The sequence below is a fragment of the Aegilops tauschii genome, chromosome 7 (genome assembly GCF_002575655.3).
Source record: "Aegilops tauschii subsp. strangulata cultivar AL8/78 chromosome 7, Aet v6.0, whole genome shotgun sequence".
In the NCBI taxonomy this organism is placed as follows: Eukaryota; Viridiplantae; Streptophyta; class Magnoliopsida; order Poales; family Poaceae; genus Aegilops; species Aegilops tauschii.
In genome coordinates this window covers 298,881,869-298,900,279 of record NC_053041.3, presented here as the reverse complement: position 1 = coordinate 298,900,279, position 18,411 = coordinate 298,881,869, and positions in this window count along the sequence as shown.

Sequence of the window (18,411 nt, the reverse complement as noted above, 5' to 3'; positions counted from 1 at the left end):
TCCGGTCGGTCCAATGGCGGTTGAGGTATGCGCGGGGCCGGGCCCTGCCGACGTAGAACATTAATCTACCCCCACGAACTCTCCCTATATGCTGTTTGCGCGTCAAGGGGGACTCCTGAGCATCGCGACTCAGGAGCCTAACTGGTCACGTAGCCCCTCACTCCTTGGTCCGTCCTAGTCTCCGGTCGGCCCAATGGCGGTTGAGGTATGCGCGGGGCCGGGCTCTGCCGACGCAGAACGCAAAGCAAATAGGAAGGAAATCGCGAAATCTCGAAGCAAATATTACAAGCATATTGTCCTCACAATACAAAATAAAAGTCTAAACGCCTCCACGAGGCCTGTTACATGTCGCAGGAACGGAACGGGAAGAATGGCCGCGGGTCACCTCTAGACGTCGCCGTCGCCAGCGGAAGGCGCTCCCTCGTGATCGGTTTTGTCTTCACCACCAGCCGCAAGGTCGACGATGCCGGATAGAGGAGCGGAGACAAAGCCGCAGAACCTCCTCAGCAAGGCACCCACCTGATCTTGCACGGCCGCGGCAGCCGCCTCGTACTGATCTTCAGCTACCGGCTCCAGCAGCTCGTCAAGGCAAGCGTTGGGGTCGCGAAGGTGCAGGTGGCTAAAGACGCGAGTCAGCGCGGCTGAAGACAGGACGCGAGCTTCTGCCTCCGCCATGGGACCGAGACCATCAACGACCTCCTCAAGCGCCTTCACCACGAGAGGAAGCAGCTGGGCGGGGCCGTCCTCGTCGGTGTCCAGAGGCTTCTCCAGGCCGTGCTCGTGGAGCGTCTTCAGCGCCTTGCGAGACCTCTTCTCGAGATCGGCAAAGGCCACGCGGTCTTCCGCCAGGACTCGAGCCTTGGCGTCAAGATCGGCCTCCCTCGTCCTCATCTTCCGCTCCAGCTCCTCCAACCGGTTGCGCTCGACGGCCTGCTTCTTCCCCAGCTCTGCCAACTCTGCATCACGATTCTTGACGGCTTCCTCCTGGGCCTTCATCTCCTCCTCCTTCGCTTGGCGGCAGCACACCTCTTCGGCGTGCTTGTCGCGCAGGCTCTGCAGCTCGCCCTCCAGCACTTGGCAGTGGTCACGGGCGGCCATGGCATCCTTTAGCGCCGCCTCACGATCCGCCGAAGCATTGGCGGCTCCTTGCTTCTCCTTCTCGGAAGCCGCAGCAGCCTGACCCAGCGCCGCGCGAACTGCCAGGTCGGAGTGAAGCCAACCAGAGGCCAGCTCCAGACGCCCGGCCACCAGGCGCGGGTCCGCGCTCAGGACATCCGCCTGCAGCTGGGTCATCTCCGCAAGGGCACGCTCCAAGATGGCAGCAGGAGCAGAAGGACCAGGGAGTGGAGATGCGGTAGTGGGAGGGAGCGACATCATCACCAGGGCTTGAGAGACCGCGGGTTCCGGAGCGGCTGGGACCTCGTCAGCCGCGCCAAGTACCGGCACCTCCGGAGCCAGCGGGGCCATGGAGGCTAACTCCACGCGGTGAGGCTCCTCTTGGCCTCGCGAGGACGGCTGGGCCGGGGAGATGCGGGCGCTGTTGCCTCCTTTCTCCGCGGGAGGCACGGCCGCTGCGTCTTCCTTCCTCTTCTTCGCCGAAGATGTCGGCCTGATCAACCAAGGGCGAGTCTCAGGAAACGACGAGTACAAGCAAGGGCAAGGCGAAGCTTAAGACACTTACAGATCCACTGCGACGTATTCCACTGACCGCTTGAGAAGCTTGAAGCCTGACAGCTTCAGGACCTGAGGAGCAGGCGTTCGGGCTTCGGCGGCACCAGGCGGAGCAGAGGCAGAGCCAGAGCCAGCCCCAGGAGGTGCTAGGACGGGGGCGGCACCACGGGCTACCGGCGACGACCTACCCTTTGTCGGGATGAGGGGTTGCTCTCTCTCCCCTTGGAAGGCATCGGCCTCGGCATCATCAGGAAGGGCGCGGAGAATCTCGGCCTTGCTCAGGGGGGAAGTCTCCCCCACCTCCTCCAGGGTCTTCTCCGAGTCCTCCTCTTCTCCCTCTCCGCGGGACTCACCAGAAGACACCTCCACTGGTTTCTGCGCCGTAGGAACTCCCGAAGGCATTGACGGCACCAGCCCGCGTGCATCAAAGGTCGGCTTGGAGGCAACAAATTCCTCCCGGTCCCTGCGTTGGAACAGGGGAACGAAAGCGCTAGGCGGGTACTCCTGGTTGTCCCCGACTATGAGGCGCAGGACGGCGTCCAATTCATCGCCAGGCAGGTCCCCTGGCCTCAGGCGGGTCTTGTTCTCCTCTTCTTCAAGCTCCCAGAGGGGGCGCGCGCGCGCCTAGAGTGGGGCAACCCGCAGCGTCAAGAACTCCCTCAGGAGCATCGCCCCCGTTACCTCGGCCGCCCTCGCGTTGCCCGGCCTCAGGTCAGTCATCATCTGCCCCAACACCAGCGATGCCCGCTCGTCGACAAGCTCCGCCTTGGGCCACCCCCTGTTGGGAGGGGGTGCCGCTATGGGCAACGCCAGACATGGGTCGGCGCGCTAGGCATCCATCATGGCCCATTTGGATCGGATGTTGTCGGCCCTCTTCCCGGTGCCCGAGATCGAGTTGGCCTTGCCGCACGCAACGAAATTAGCACACCCGGAGGTGTGCTCGTCGCTGACGCGGAGGAAGAAGAAATGGCGAAGGAGCGCCACGGACGGCATAACGCCCAGGTACGCCTTGCAGTAGTAGGCAAAGATGGACAGGAGGAGGACAGAGTTGGGATGGAGATGCAACGCCTGCAACCCGTAGTGGTCGAGGACTTCATAAAAGAAATAAGAGAAGGGAGGAACCAACCCGACGGCGACGCTGCTCGAGAAGAAGGGGAAGAAGGTGCTCCCCTCAGGCTCTAGCTCGTCGGACGCGAGCCGGAGCTCCGTCTTCCCCCACTCATTGCTCTAGCCCGCTGTCAGCAGGCGCACGGAGGCGAGGCTCTTCTCCGTGACAGTGGGCGCCTCGAGGGCCGGCTCATACCAAGCCGGTGTTGAGGAAGTCTTGACCTTGCGCGGCACCATGGGCGGCAGATGCAGAGCAAGGATGGAGCAGATCTGGAGATAGTGGCGGCAAAGAGCGAGAAAGGGGATCTAGAGCGAGACAAGGAAGATGCAATGAAGGAAAGAACTGCCCGCGCCAGCCTTTGTCAGGGCAAGCAGTTGCCGAGGCAGCATGGGGAAGTGGAGACGCCCACGTCCAATCAACCGCCACGCATCAACCGAGGCCGCAGGCTTTTGGGGCCCGCGGTGCTCCGAACTTGACCCTTGGCTTCGCCGCGAAGCCAAGCCCGAGCGCACCTTGGGCCCGGGGGCTACTGTCGGTGTTCTGGGAACGGGGGTCCCCAGACTTGCCTGCCTGCGGCCCACAGCGTGGCCAGGCAGCGGGCCGTACGGCCCATATTCGTCAACAAGGCACCCAAGACCCTCGCGAGGGTCCAAGCCTCGCGAGGCGGACGACGCAAGACCTCGCCTAGCCAGGCAGGCTCACGAGGAGCGGAGATATCAAGGCAAGGCAAACCTCACGAGGCTCTCGTGATGTGAGCCATGACGAACGGTACCAGGAGGGTGCCATGCGGGCGCCAGTGCGCACAACGTCCTTATTTCCTCTTTGGTGCTAAGGAGGCCAGCGCAGGCGAAGAGTACCGAGGCATCAGGCAAAGGTTGCCATATTGGTGCAACGAGACCAAGACCAGGAGGACGGCAAGGCGGAGGTCATCGTGGAGCCCAAGACGGCGTCACCCCAGAGCTTTTCGCAGGCGAAGACCGCTTTTGTCAGGATAGCTTGTACTAGCTGCCCCCCTTCAAATTTGCCCTCCGTTGTTGGCTCCCTTCCCGCTCGATATTTGGGAAGAGGACCAGGGCCTATATAAGTAGAGCTAGCCACCACAGTAGAGGCATCGAATCCTCACGCCACAAGTTCACAAGCACAAGAACACCTCAACCTCAGGAGGCTGTTCTTCCCTTGTACTGTTCATCATCAGCCCGAGAGGCAATCCACCACCACCACACTGGAGTAGGGTATTACACCACAACGGTGGCCCGAACCAGTATAAACCTCGTGTCTTCCTATGTTGCGAGTTCGTCGAGTTCATCCGCGAGATCGTAGCGAGCTAGAGCGTAGATCGGTAGGAGGGAGAGACTTCGCGCGCACCCCAGTGTTCGAACCTTAAGGGTTTGCCGGAACCCCACATCCGACAGATTAATGAAGAAACAAAGAAGATCTCATAAGACGAAAACCATCAGGACAAAAATTACAGCGTTAGTTTCCTGCCGCGTGTCTGTGCATTTGTTTGGGCCTAGCCTAACAACGCTTGGGAAATGCGTATGGCCCAGGCCCGGGGGCTCCTGTCGGTGTATAAAACATGGGAATTTATACCCTAACTTATGGACAAACAGTGGCAGCTTCCGTGCTGGCCAAGGCTTGCCGGAGACTGCCAAGACCAAGATTCAAGGCCCAGTTGCAGAAGCTACTAGGAGAAGATCAAGACAAAGCACCAAGATCAACACCGAAGAAAACTAAGGGAGTCCTAGACTAAGGGGTCCTCGGGCTGCCGTCCCATCTCTTATGGGCCGGACAGGTGGGCTACTCTGCGACTACTAGAAGATTAAGCTATAAGGCGACTCCGTGTCCGGACAGGAAACTGTCGAAGCCTTGGTGTGTCCTCCAAGTCAAGATGGAAGAATCGACATGTTTATTCCCTCATGGCAACCGACCATGTGTAACCCTAGGTACCCCTGTGTCTGTATAAGCCAGAGGGTTTAGTCTGTAGAGGCTAGAAGAAGAACCCTCATCCTACTCACCAAGGGTTTAGTTCATCTGATCTCGTGGTGGATCGACTCTGTAACCATCGTATACACATCAATACAGTCAAGCAAGACGTAGGGTTTTACCTCTTCAAGAGGGCCCGAACCTGGGTAAATATTCTCCCTATGTTCTCCTATTACCCATTGATCTAAGATCCACAACTCGGGACCTCCAACCCGGGATCCACCAGTTTTGACACCGACATTGGTGCTTTCATTGAGAGTTTCGCTATGCGATCGCCAAAGGATCGATGGATCGCCTAGTCATCAAATATGGCATCCGCACTGGTGACATCTTTGTTCCCGGCTAGCTCTTCACGTTCGGCGGCATCGTTCTGCACGCCAACCCGGCCGATCACCTCGATCAGGTCGGCAGTTTTGCCCCTGAGCATCAAATCTGGTTTGGCAACCTAGAGTACATCGCCAACTCTCGGGGCGATCTGATCTTCACCGGGTTCTCAGCCTCGTTTGAGGATCCCAAAGACCCTGAGGCTCCGTCCTCGGATTTTCTTTCTGACCCTATCTCCGGGTCGACCCTTACCTCGGATCCGGCTTCAAGCCAGGAGACGGCTTCGGCGCCTGAAGACCAGGAGTCAACCCTGGCCGGACGCGCCCCTTACACTACCACATCGGAGATTGACTCCGAAGAATTCCCGGATACCAATCCGACTAGTCTCTCCCTGTTAAACGAGATGCTAGACCGGATCCAGACAATGAGCATCACAGGCTCCCCTCCCTCGATCTACAATCGGATTGGGCCCGATGCAGATAGTGAGATTTTTTGTCCCACCCACCACCCACTTGGTAGCCACTGTCGAAGATTTAACCGACATGCCGGACTACGCTCCTGAGGAGGCCGGCGACATGGATGAAGATGTCGACACCATGGCCTATACTGCTATTGCCCCTCCCATCACTGGATGGTGGACATCCACCTCCACCTACAACGTCTATACGGTCGACACCCCTAACGATAAGGGCGATGGCACCACTGGGAAGAACGGCGACGACACCCTCGGAAAGGATGGTGATAAGCCCGGCGAGGAGCAGCCCAAACGCCGACGTCTGCGCAGACAATCCATGGGGTGCAAGGGTAGGGAAAGCAACACGGGCACTGGAGAAAGCGATACCCCGGACAATTTGGAAGACCTCGGGGATCCCGTCGCCCCCGAACAACAGCTCGATGACTCGGAGGGGCACAAGGATCAGTATAATCCCGAGGACCTCAATGACTGAGGACAACAACTACCTTCCTCTCTCTGAAGAGGAGGTTAGCCTCGGAGCCGAGGATTTCATCGTCCTCGAGGACCCGCTGGACCAAGAACGATTCAAGCAGCAACTTATAGCCACTGCTCGAAGCCTGAAGAAGAAGTAGAAGTAGCTAAAAGCCGAACAAGATACCCTCAATTACAGATGGACGAGAGTCCTAGCAGCCGAAGAGGGGTACGACAACGAGCGGCAGGATCAAAACAAAAGCTACCCACGCCGACATTTGCTACCTCAATTCGACGACGAGGCCCTAGAGCCCGCGCCCCCAGACGCACTCAGAACAACCAGCCAGACCGCCCCCCTCGAGCACGAGACATGACGGCTAGAGAGGCCGAAAATCTACCCGCACTCCCTCGACGGAGAGGCAAGAAACCAATGCAGCCCGAAGATCCGTATGACCTACGACACGACCTCACCAGTAGAGCAGGTCAGACAAGATCCATCTATGCACTACAAAAAAATACACGTCCGTGATGATACGTGTTTGTCATAGTAGGTCACGTTTTCTGTCATGCATGTACATCCATGACGATTTTATGACAGAATCAAGATAGTCATACCTGTGCTGTCGTAGAAGTGTTCCATGACATTACCAAAATTATCATCACGGAAGTGTCCACTTCCATGACAATAAATCACGCATCATAGAAGTGCTTTCGTCAAGGGTGACTGACACGTGGCATCCACCGTAACGGGTCGCCGTTAAGCTATCGGGTTCCGGTTTGGATCCGATAACCCGTTAACAGCCCCGACCAATGGGGATTTTCCACGTGTAAAATTCTCATTCGCCGGATAATGCACGTGTCAGCTCATCGTTGGGACAGATGGCATCCCTACAATGGACGGAGGACGCCTATGATATGTCGACACGTGGCACAACCCAACAGTGGCCCATTTAAGGTAAAAGGTCGGCCCAGCTAAAGGCCCACCATATTTTTTCAGACACTAGTGGGCTGGCCCGTTAACAGCCTGCCATGTTTTAGGTCAAATTGAGGCCCATATCAGATCAGGCCCATTCACAGCCTGCCGTGTTTTGGGCCAAATTATGGCCCATATCGGATCAGGCCTGTTAATAAGCCACTATTCTTTTGGGCCCATTCTAAGCCAGATTTGTATTTCAGCTTGCTAAATGCCCGTTTACCAGTTCGGCACGATAATAGTTTCGGCATGTTAGCGACCCATGGTGCATCTGGGACGTTGTCGGCCCGGTTTAACTTTAGGCCATTTAACGGCCCATGCAAAAACTGGGTTATTTCTTGTCCGAAGTAACTTTAGGCCTCTTAACGGCCCATAGTCTTCGTGGATAAATTTCAGCCCAACTGGCCTACCGGCCTATTAATGGCACGTGTAACAGTTGGGCCTAATTACAGCCTGCGTTGAATCCGGCCTGCTTACAACCCATCTGATAATGGCCCGTGACACTTTTGGGCCTATGGCACGCGGGGATACCGGCCTGCTTAAAGCCCATAATTTTATTGGGCCAAACAGGCCCCGAGATATATTTTGGCCTGTTAACGGCTCGTCCTATTTGGGCCAAACATGGGCCTTAGGCAGTTTCGGCCTGTATTGGCCCATGAATTTTTCGGCTCAACGCTAGCCCAATCTAGGTTTTAGCCTGTTAAAAGCCCATGGTATTCTCCGGCCCAGTGATGTCTGCTAGATTACGTCGGTATTTCCCCAAAGAGCAAGGGATGATGCAGCACAGCGACGGTAGGTATTTCCCTCAGTGATGAGATCAAGGTTATCAAGCCAGTAGGAGAACCAAGCAACACTATGTAAACAACCCCTGCATACAAATAACAAATACTCGCAACCCGATGTGTTAAAGGGGTTGTCAATCCCTTTCGGGCAACAGTGCCAGAAATTGGCAAACGGATGTGAGAGAGTTGTAATAATTTGATAGATAGATCTCGTGGGAACGCGAGATAAAATAAATTGCAGCAAGGTATTTTTGTATTTTTGGTTCAATAGATCTTAAAAAGCAAATAAAATAGATCGCAAAGGCAAATATAATAAGAAAGAGACCCGGGGGCTGTAGAGTTCACTAGTGGCTTCTCTCAGGAAAAATAGCAAACAGTGGGTAAACGAATTACTGTTGGGCAATTGATAGAACTTCAAATAATCACGACGATATCCAGGCAATGATCATTATATAGGCATCACGTCCAAGATTAGACCGACTCCTGCCTGGATCTACTACTATTACTCCACACATCGACCGCTATCCAGCATGCATCTAGTGTATTAAGTTCATGGAAAAACGGAGTAATGCAATAAGAACGATGACATGATGTAGACAAGATCTATTTATGTAGAAATAGACCCCATCTTGTTATCATTAATAGCAACGATACATACGTGTCGGTTCCCCTTCTGTCACTGGGATCAAGCACCGTAAGATCGAACCCATCACAAAGCACCTCTTCCAACTACAAGATAAATAGATCAAGTTGGCCAAACAAAACCCAAATATCAGAGAAGAAATACGAGGCTATAAGCAATCATGCATATACGAGATCAAAGAAGACTCAAATAACTTTCATGGATAGAAATATAGATCTGATCATAAACTCAAAGTTCATCCGATCCCAACAAACACACCGCAAAAAGAGTTACATCATATGGATCTCCAAGAGACCATTGTATTGAGAATCAAAAGAGAGAGAGGAAGCCATCTAGCTACTAACTACGGACCCGTAGGTCTACAAAGAAGTACTCACGCATCATCGGAGAGGCACCAATGGACATGATGAACCCCTACGTGATGGTGTCTAGATTGGATCTGGTAGTTCTGGAACTTGCGGCGGCTGGAATTGATTTTCGTCGACTCCTCTAGGGTTTTTGGAATATTGGGGTAATTATAGAGTAAAGAGGCGGTTCGGGAGGCAATCGAGGTGGGCACAACCCACCAGGGCGCGCCTGGGCCTCCAGGCGTGCCCTGGTGGGTTGTGCTCCCCTCGGAGCACTCCCAGGTGCTTCTTAGGCCCACTAGATGTCTTCTGGTCCAAAAAAATCGACAAAAAGTTTCGTTGCGTTTGGACTCCGTTTGGTATTGATCTCCTCTAATGTAAAAAAATGCAAAAAATAGCAACTGGCACTTGACACTATATCAATAGGTTAGTACCAAAAAATCATATAAAATGACTATAAAATGATTATAAAACATCCAAGAATGATAATATAACAGCATGGAACAATGAAAAATTATAGATACGTTGGAGACGTATCAGCATCCCCAAGCTTATTCCTGCTCGTCCTCGAGTAGGTAAATGATAAAAACAGAATTTTCGGTGTGGAATGCTGCCTAACATGTCATCTCATATTCTTTTCTTTGTAGCATGGATATTTGGACTTCTATATGGTTCAAAGCAATAGTCTAGTTTTGACATGCGGACTTAAATACTCAAGCATACCAACAAGCAACCATGTCTTTCAAAATATCAACGCTAAAATAAGTTATCCCTAGCCCATCATGCTCAATCATTGATCCATTCATGAAACACACTCGCATATTAGCTACACCCAATGCTCAAGTACGATCATAGTGCCCCCTAGTTGGTGCTTTATGGTGTCGCTTGAAGCTACGTTGGTATTTCCCCAAAGAGGAAGGGATGATGCAGCACAACGGCGGTAGGTATTTCCCTTAAAAATGAAACCAAGGTTATCGAACCAGTAGGAGAACCAAGCAACACAACGTAAACAACCCTGCACACAAATAACAACACCTCGCAACCCGACGTGTTAAAGGGGTTGTCAATCCCTTTTGGGGTACGGCGCCAGAAATTGCATGTTGACGGGAGAAAGTTGTAATAGATTGAAATAATAGATCGCAAATAAAATAAAGTGCAGCAAAGTATTTTTTTATTTTTGGTTTAATAGATCTGAATAAAAAGAGCAAAGAAAATAGATCGCAAAGCAAATATATGAGAAAGAAGACCCGGGGCCGTAGGTTTCACTAGTGGCTTCTCTCGAGAAAGATAGCAAATGGTGGGTAAACAAATTACTGTTGGGCAATTGATAGAACTTCAAATAATTATAACGATATCCAGACAATGATCATTACATAGGCATCACGTCCAAGATTAGTAGACCGACTCCTGCCTGCATCTACTACTATTACTCCACACATCGACCGCTATCCAGCATGCATCTAGTGTATTAAGTTCATGGAAAAACGAAGTAATGCAATAAGAACGATGACATGATGTAGACAAGATCTGTTTATCTATATGGCGGTAGATATAGATCTCGTATTTTTATCCTTAGTAGCAACGATACATATGTGTCGGTTCCCTTTCTGTCACTGGGATCAAGCACCGTAAGATCGAACCCACTACCGGGCACCTCTTCCCATTGCAAGACAAATAGATCAAGTTGGCCAAACAAAACCCAAATATCAGAGAAGAAATACGAGGCTATAAGAGATCATGCATATAAGAGATCAAAGAAACTCAAATAACTTTCATGGATATAAAAAGATATAACTGATCATAAACTCAAAGTTCATCAGATCCCAATAAACACACCGCAAAAAGAGTTACATCATATGGATCTCTAAGAGACCATCGTATTGAGAATTCAGCGAGAGAGAGAAAGCCATCTAGCTACTAACTACGGACCCGAAGGTCTACAAAGAACTACTCACGCATCATCGGAGAGGCACCAATGGAAGTGGTGAACCCCTCCGTGATGGTGTCTAGATTGGATCTGGTGGTTCTGGACTCTACGGCGGCTGGATGAATATTTCTTCGATGCTTTTAGGGTTTCTGGAATATTGGGGTATTTATAGAGCAAAGAGGCGGTCCGGGGGGCACCAGAGGTGGGCACAACCCACTAGGGCGCGCCAGGGCCTCCTGGCGCGCCCTGGTGGGTTGTGCCCCCCTCGGGGCACCCCCCAGGTGCAACCAGGGCCCATTGCCTTCCTTCTGGCCCATAAAAAATCATCGTGGAGTTTCGTGGCATTTGGACTCCGTTTGATATTGATTTCCTGCGATGTAAAAAACATGAAAAAAACAACAACTGGCGCTTGGCACTATGTCAATAGGTTAGTACCAAAAAATGATATAAAATGACTATAAAATGATTATAAAACATCCAAGATTGATAATAAAACAGCATGGAAAAATCAAAAAATATAGATACGTTGGAGACGTATCAGCATCCCCAAGCTTATCTCCTACTCGTCCTCGAGTAGGTAAGTGATAAAAACAGAATTTGTGATGTGGAGTGTTGTTCATCAAGTCATATCATATTCTTTTCTTTCTAGCATGGACATTTGGACTTTTATGTGATTCGAAGCAATAGTCTAGTTTTGACATAATAATTTAGATACTCAAGCATATCAACAAGCAACCATGTCTTTCAAAATATCAATTCGAAAATAAGTTATCCCTAGCCCATCATGCACAAACATTGATCCATTCATGAAACACACTCGAATATTAACTACACCCAATACTTAAGCACGATCATATTGCCTCCTAGTTGGTGCTTTTTGTAAGAGAAGATGGAGACTCAAAATAAAAATAAAAATTGCATAAAGTAAAGGAAAGGCCCTTCACAGAGGGACGTAGGGATTTGTAGAGGTGCCAGAGCTCAAAGCAAAAAAATAGAGATACAAACATTTTTGGGAGGTGTATCCATCCCACCAACGAAATCGACTCAGAGCTACGAACACTTTCCATGCTTGATATGCCATAGGCGGTTCCCAAACAGAAAATAAAGTTTATTCCTTTTTCCACCATTCTTTCACTTTCCATGGCTAGCCGTATCCGCGGGTGCCCTCCATACCAACACTTTCCAAGGAATTTAGTATTTGACAACATAAAGTAAATTCATTTTTGCATTTTGGGACTGGGCATCCCTAAAACCTTTGCCTTACTCTCATGCAATGACAAGTGAATAAACACTCATCGTGAGAATAACACATCTAGCATGGAAAATATTAGCCACCCATTACCGTTCCGTGAGCAAACAAACACACAAAAGAGAAGTTTATTTTGAAAATTAGAGATGGCACATGCAAATTTGCTTAGAATGGCAAAAGAATACCGCATATAGGTAGATATAGTGGACTCATGTGGAAAAACTGGTTTAAATGATTTTGGATGCACAAGTAGAGATCATACTTGGTGCAAAATGAAGGCTAGTAAAAAGATTGAAAAGCGACCAACCAAGAAACGAATAATCTCATAAGCAAGCATTAAGCATAATTAACACAGAATAATGCACCACAAGTAGGATATAATTTTCATTGCATGATTATTGACTTTCGTGCATGCATAGGGAATCACAAACCTTAACACCCATATTCTTACTAAAGCATAATTACTCATCAACGTAACTCACATATCACATCATCATATCTCAAAACTATTACTAAGAATCAAGTTTATTTTGTCCAATGATCTTCATAACATTTTACTTTTATCCTTCTTGGATATCTATCACTTTGGGACTAATTTTCATGTGTTGCTTTTCGTAAGCTCAAACAAATATAAGTGAAGATCATGAGCATAACAAATTTTCTTTCTCTCAAAATAATTTAAGTGAAGCAAGAGAGAATTTCTTCAAAATTTTACTAACTCTCAAATAAATCTAAGTGAAGCAAGAGAGCAATTCTAACAAGTCATGACATAATTTTGGCTCTCTCAAATAGGTGTGTCCAGCAAGGATTGATGACTTAAAACACAAAATAAAACAAGCAAAGACACATATCATACAAGACGCTCCAAGCAAAACACATATCATGTGACAAATAAAAATATAGCCTCGAGTAAAATACCGATAGTTGTTGGAAGAAAGCAGGGATGCCACTCGGGGGCATCCCCAAGCTTAGTTGGTTTCTCATTCTTGAATAATAGCTTGGGATGCTAGGGCATCCCCAAGCTTAGGCTCTTGCATCCTTCCTTCATCCATCGTAAGATAACCCAAAACTTGAAAACTTCAATCACTCAAAACTCAACAAAACCTTTGTGAGATCCGTTAGTATAAGAAAGCAAACTACTACTATAAGTGCTGTATCAAACCAATTCATATTTTGTTTTTGTATTATATCTACTGTATTCCAAATTTTCTACGGAAAAAACTCATCAAAGAAAATCATAGAGCCATCAAAATAAGCACACAACACAAAGAAAACAGAATCTGTCAAAACAGAACAGTCTGTAGTAATCTGACTTTAGCGAATACTTCTGGAGCTCCAAAAATTCTATAAAGTTAGGAAGACTAGGGTAATTTGTATATTAATCTTATGCAAAAAGAATCAGGGTAAAATCACTTTTCCGTGATTTATGAAAGTTATTTTCGTGAGTGCAAAGTTTCTGTCTTTTTCAGCAAGATCAAACAACTATCACCCAAGAAGATCCTAAAGGCTTTACTTGGCACAAACACTAATTAAAACACAAAAAACACAATCATAACAGTAGCATAATTGTGCTAACATACAAGAACAGAAAGCAAAAAGCAAAAATAAAATTTATTCATTGGGTTGCCTCCCAACAAGCGCTATAGTTTTACGCCCTTAGCTAGACATAAGATTTCAATGATGCTCACATGAAAGATAGTAATTGAAACACGAAGAGAGCATCATGTAGCATGTGAAAACACATTGAAGTCTAACATACTTCCTATGCATACACATTTTATAAGCAAACAAATCATCAAAACAAGCAAAGACTAGCATATGCAAGGAAGGAGAATAAAACATAGACAATCTCAACATGAAGAGAGGTAATTTAGTAGCATGAAAATTTCTACAACCATATTTCCCTCTTTCATAATAATTATATGTGGTATAATATTCAAATTCAACAATATAACTATCACATAAAATATTCTCTTCATGATCCACATGCATGCAAAGTTGACACTCTTCCAAAATAGTGGGATTATCATCAAATAAAGTCATGACCTCTCCAAGCCCACTTTTATCAAAAATTTCATAAGATTGAACACTCGCCAAATATGTGGGAATATTTTTAGCTAAAGTTGACACTCTTCCAAACCCACTTTTAATATTATGGCACACATATTCATCATGAGGTTTAAATAAATTTTCAAGATCATAAGAAGAATCACCCCAATCATGATCATTGCAATAAGTGATGGACATAGCAAAATTAGCATCCCCAAGCTTGGGGTTTTGCATATTATTAGCGCAATTGACATTAATAGAATTTATAGTAAAATCATTGTAATCATGCTTTTCAATCAAGGAGCTATCATGAATCACTTCGTAAATTTCTTCATCACAATTTTCAGATTCACGAATCTCAAGCAAAACTTCAAAAAGATAATCTATTGCACTCAGCTCACTAGCAATTGGTTCATCATGATTGGATATTTTAAAAAGATTAGCAAGTGGATGAGGATCCATATCAATAGATTTTTAGCAAGCGAAGATGCAAGCAAATAGAAGACACATGGTCACACAAGCAAACAAGAGATCTGACAAGAAAAAAGGCAAACGACAAAAAGGGGCGAATAAAACGGCAAATTTTTGTGAAGTGGGGGAGAGGAAAACGAGAGGCAAATGGCAAATAATGTAAATTGCGAGGAGATGAGATTTTTGATTAGGAACCTGGTATATGTTGAAGATCCTCCCCAGCAATGGCGCCAGAAATTCCTTTTGATGTCGTTTGAAGCTACGTCGGTATTTCCCCAAAGAGGAAGGGATGATGCAGCACAGCGGCGGTAGGTATTTCCCTCAGAAACGAAACCAAGGTTATCGAACTAGTAGGAGAACCAAGCAACACAACGTAAACAGCCCCTGCACACAAATAACAACACCTCGCAACCCGACGTGTTAAAGGGGTTGTCAATCCCTTTCGGGGTACGGCGCCAGAAATTGCGTGTTGATGGGAGAAAGTTGTAATAGATTGAAATAATAGATCACAAATAAAATAAAGTGCAGCAAAGTATTTTTGTATTTTTGGTTTAATAGATCTGAATAAAAAGAGCAAAAAAAAAGATCGCAAAGCAAATATATGAGAAAGAAGACCTGGGGGCCGTAGGTTTCACTAGTGGCTTCTCTCGAGAAATATAGCAAACGGTGGGTAAACAAATTATTGTTGGGAAATTGATAGAACTTCAAATAATTATGATGATATCCAAGCAATGATCATTACATAGGCATCACGTCCAAGATTAGTAGACCGACTCCTGCCTGCATCTACTACTATTACTCCACACATCGACCGCTATCCAGCATGCATCTAGTGTATTAAGTTCATGGAAAAATGGAGTAATGCAATAAGAACGATGACATGATGTAGACAAGATCTATCTATGTAGGGATAGACCCCGTCGTTTTATCCTTAGTAGCAACGATACATACGTGTCGGTTCCCCTTCTGTCACTGGGATCAAGCACCGTAAGATCGAACCCACTACAAAGCACCTCTTCCCATTGCAAGATAAATAGATCAAGTTGGCCAAACAAAACCCAAATATCGGAGAAGAAATACGAGGCTATAAGAGATCATGCATATAAGAGATCAAAGAAACTCAAATAACTTTCATGGATATAAAAAGATATGACTGATCATAAACTCAAAGTTCACTAGATCCCAACAAACACACCGCAAAAAGAGTTACATCATATGGATCTCCAAGAGACCATTGTATTGAGAATTCAGCAAGAGAGAGAAAGCCATCTAGCTACTAACTACGGACCCGAAGGTCTACAAAGAACTACTCACGCATCATCGGAGAGGCACCAATGGAAGTGGTGAACCCCTCCGTGATGGTGTCTAGATTGGATCTGGTGGTTCTGGACTCTGCGGCGGCTAGATGAATATTTCCTCGACGAGTTTAGGGTTTCTGGAATATTGGGGTATTTATAGAGAAAAGAGGCGGTTCAGGGGGCACCCGAGGGGGCCACAACCCACCAGGGCGCGCCAGGGCTCCTGGCGCGCCCTGGTGGGTTGTGCCCCCCCCTCGGGGCACCCCCGGGTGCAACCAGGGCCCATTGCCTTCCTTCTGGCCCATAAAAAATCATCATGGAGTTTCATGGCATTTGGACTCCGTTTGATATTGATTTCCTGCGATGTAAAAAACATGAAAAAAACAGCAACTGGCACTTGGCACTATGTCAATAGGTTAGTACCAAAAAATGATATAAAATGATTATAAAACATCCAAGATTGATAATAAAACAACATGGAACAATCAAAAATTATAGATACGTTGGAGACGTATCACTTTATAAGAGAAGATGGAGACTCAAATTGAAAAGAAAAATTGCATAAAGTAAAAGAAAGACCCTTCGCGGAGGGAAGTAGGGATTTGTAGAGGTGCCAGAGCTCAAAGCGAAAAACATAGAGATAAATATTTTTTGGGAGGCATGCTTTTCCTGTCAACGAGAACGATCGAGTAGTTCCGAATACTTTCCATGCTAGATATATCATAGGCGGTTCCCAAACATAAATTAAAGTTTATTCCTTTTTCAACCATACTTTCAGTTTCCATGGCTAACCGTATCCACAGGTGCCTTCCATACCAACAGTTTCCAAGGAATTTATTATTTGACAACATAAAGTAAATTCATTTTTCATTTCGGGACTGGGCATCCCTAATACCTTTGCCTTACTATCGTGCAATGACCAGTGAATAAACATTCATCGTGAGAATAAAATATCTAGCATGGAAATATATTAGCCACCCCCTACCGGTTCATGAGCGGTATGTGCACACAAAAGAGAAGTTTATTTTGAAAATTAGAGATGGCACATACAAATTTGCTTAGAACGGCAAAAGAATACCGCATATAGGTAGGTATGGTGGACTCATGTGGCAAAACTGGTTTAAAGGATTTTGGATGCACAAGTAGTGATCATACTTAGTTCAAAATGAAGGCTAGCAAAAGATTGAGAAGCGACCAACCAAGAAACGAATAATCACATAAGCGAGCATTGAGCATAATTAACACCGAATAATGCACCACAAGTAGGATATAATTTCATTGCTTAACTATTGACATTCTTGCTTGCATAGGGAATCACAAACCTTAACACCAATATTATTACTAAAGCATAATTACTCATCAACATGACTCACATATCACATCATCATATCTCAAAACTATTACAAGGAATCAAGTTTATTTTGTCCAATGATCTTCATGAAAGTTTTTATTATATCCTTCTTGGGTATCTATCACTTTGGGACTAATTTTCATGTGTTGCTTTTGATAAGCTCGAACAAATATAAGTGAAGGTCATGAGCATAATATTTATTTCTCTCAAATTAATTGAAGTAAAGCAAGAGAGAATTTCTTAAAAAATACTAAAGCACACCGTGCTCAAAAATATAAAAGTGAAGCACTAGAGCAATTCCATAGCTCATAAAGATTTAAGTGAAGCATAGAGAGCAATTCTAACAAGTCATGGCATAATTTTGGCTCTCTCAAATAGGTGTGTCCAGCAAGGATTCATGACTTAGAACAAAAAGCAAAACAAGCAAAGACTCAAATCATACAAGACGCTCCAAGCAAAACTCATAGTATGTGACGAATAAAAATATAGCTTCGAGTAAAATACCGATGGTCGTTAGAAGAAAGAGGGAATGCCACTCGGGCATCCCCAAGCTTAGTTGCTTGCTTATCTTTGGATAAGAGCTTGGGATGCCATGGGAATCCCCAAGCTTAGGCTCTTCTTACTCCTTATTCCTTCATCCAGCATAACATCACCCAAAACTTGAAAACTTCAATCACACAAAACTCAACAAAACCTTCGTGAGATCCGTTAGTATAAGAAAGCAAATCACTACTATAAGTACTGTAGCAAACCAATTCATATTTTATTCTTGCATTATATCTAATATGTTCCAACTTTTCTATGGTAAAAACTCTTCAAAGAAAACCATAAAATCATCAAAACAAGCACACAACGCAAAGAAAACAGAACCAGTCAAAAACAGAACAGTCTTTAGCAATCTAAATAGTTTGAATACTTTTGTAACTCCAAAAATCATGAAAAATTAGGAAAACCTGGGAAATCTGTATATCAATCTACTGTAAAAAATTCAGAATTTTTTGTCGCTTCTGTGGTTTTTAAAAATTGTAACTCTGGACGCAAAAGTTTCTGTTTTTCAGCAAGATCAAAACAACTATCACCCAAGAAGATCCTAAAGGCTTTGCTTGGCACAAACACTAATTAAAACACAAAAAACACAATCATAACAGTAGCATAATTGTGCAAACATAGAAGAACAGAAAGCAAAATACAAAAATAAAATTTATTCATTGGGTTGCCTCCCAACAAGCGCTATTGTTCACGCCCCTAGCTAGGCATAAAGCAAGGATCTAAGTATTGTCATCTTTGTTTCTAGATCCATATGATGCCCT